Genomic DNA, 2,565 nt, shown 5'->3' on the forward strand with positions numbered 1-2,565 from the left:
AGGGAATTGACAAATCTAGATCTTGGTTTTGTCAAACTTGTACTTATTTTTGTCTCTGTACTGCATTGATAGATTACATTAGTACGTCTCTATAATCAGATTGTGCTGGTAATGATGTAAAAAAATAGTTGGAATACAGGAGTACCGATTTTGTCTAACTTTAGAAGGAGGTGGTGTACTGGTGGGGGTTATCATTTCCTGGTACATTTAGACTTGTTTCAGTGCTACATTTTGGGAACCAAAGCATAGTATTTATGACTAGTATGAAAACACAATGTTAATCCAAGATTAGAAAGCTTGAGGGGATATGAGGTTGCGTCAAGTATGGTTGATGCCGCACTTGGACCGATATACTGACAAGTCATTTAACGTACATCTACAAAAAAATGTGCTGGTTATTTGTGTTCTCATTTCTCAATGACTCCCCGGATATTGTTTATTGAAGATGGGATAATAAGGGTGCCTTTTCTGTTAAATACTTATGTATCTGGTTGGATTTTACTGGTACAAGGGGTACAAATAGCCTTAACATGATTATGCTCATGAAAATCTGGTATAATGTTTGAAAATTTGGTATTATGTTTCTTTTAGCAAGGGGTACAAATGGCCTTAACATCAAATCTGGTATTATGTTTGAAATATAAATTGTTTGGTTTATCAACAACTGAACATTAAGGGGTTTTGGTCAGTTATGAGAAACTTACACTGCGTAGCATCGAGGCAAGCAAGAGAATTGGGTTATTTGCTAATTTTGATGCTAGCTGTTTCATTCATTTATCATATCCTTTTTTTTCCCGCATCAGTTATGGTTCTGTGATATATATTAAACATTGCTTACTCCATCATATTGTCATGTTCAGCTATGGAATTACCAAATTGAACCATAATAAGTTAGTGATTACATGTTCTCTGTTACAAACTCATGGCACAATACCTAGACCTAGCCGGGTCCCCTAGGTCTCTTAGGTGGTGCTGGGTTCTGGTAACCTGACTGGTATTTGTCAGTTTGTGGTTTGAGGGTTGTAGCATAGGATGCTTGCGTCGGTGCTGTTCAGTGATTTCCTCTTGACCAGTCTGCTGCCAGTATTGGTTCATTTGTGTGAAACAGTTTCTAGCAGTATTGTTCACACCCTTTAGATACTTGTTGGCTATATTTGGTACCCGTTGGTACTGACCTTTTGGTACCGGTTATAAATCTTTATTCTTAACAAGGTGCTGGAGTTCTGGTACTTATCAATGATCATATGATTCCAGAGACTAATCTAGATTTAACTGCTATAACAGTTCTTTAATTTTTTTTTTTTATTGAACACACAATGGAGAGAAATAAGTTCTCTATTCTTAGTTTCTTCCAAATGTCTTTCATAAGCCTGTTTTTCTTGGGAATAAAAAATAAAAATAATTATTTAAATAGATAAAAAAAAAAAATTTGTGCCAACTCTCTATTAAGTCCGCATAAAGTTTTTGTGGCCTCTAAAGAATCTGACGTAATATGAGCATTTGCGGAAAAAAAAAAATTTATTCGGAGTGAATTTTTTTTCCACGGAAACAGTGTTTCCGTTTTGAATCCAAATTCAAACCCATTTCCATTCCCTGACTGACAGCCAAACAGGCTCTTATACCCGCAGAGAATTATCTTTTAGGTGATTAGGTCCCGCAGAATTTTTTTTTCAGTCAAAACATAAAAGTTATAGAGTACATGGTACTACTCATATCATAGGTTGGTCTGTAATACAGATTAATATTTTTGTAATCCAAACTGTCAATCTGAATCGTTCAATATGATTCCATATGAATATGTAGTTGCAGACTGAAATTTATATTTTTTAGAATTTTCTTAATATTTTTAAAGATATGTAGAAAATCACTTGATCTAGAAATTCTGAACCATTAAAAAATAGTGATTTTTTACCTATCTTAAAAATAGTAAAAAAATTCTAAAAATATAAAGTTTGGTCTGGAAGTATATATTCATATGAAAATCATTTTGAACGGTTCTGATCGACTGTTAGAATTTTGAATTCGAATATATTAATTTGCATTACGGACCAAATTGATATACATAGTACCATAGGCTCACTCAAAGTTAAATATATATTCAAAAAAAATTGAACCTGTTATTCTTCTTCTTTTTGTGAATCAGTAAAGAAAACCCTGAGTGGCTTGCTTTGACAAACAAACAGAAAATGGCCATTTCTCCATGTCTATATGACTATAATATTGCGTTGACTTAGATCCACGTTATTGGGGAACACGCAGAGCATCTACTGATGTAGATAAGCTCCAGGCCTCCAAAGCAAAAGAAAATAATATTCTTTAGATGGTATAAATATAAGTTACAAAACTGCTTTATGATCCGTGCGAAGACATAATTAATAAACGGTTCAGATTCAACTTGACTGCGTCAAATACATGAGGTCCACAGGGTCAGATCTAAAAGTTAGCTAGAGATGTGTAGCCATTCCAAAATTATAAAAAATTTAATTATGTATATTGAAATTTTATTATAAAATATTAAGTGTGTTCTTGTAATCTAGTGATTAGAATTTTACTCTGTATTTGTGA

This window comes from Carex rostrata, chromosome 11 (assembly GCF_964058835.1).
Source record: "Carex rostrata chromosome 11, lpCarRost1.2, whole genome shotgun sequence".
Classification (NCBI taxonomy): Eukaryota; Viridiplantae; Streptophyta; class Magnoliopsida; order Poales; family Cyperaceae; genus Carex; species Carex rostrata.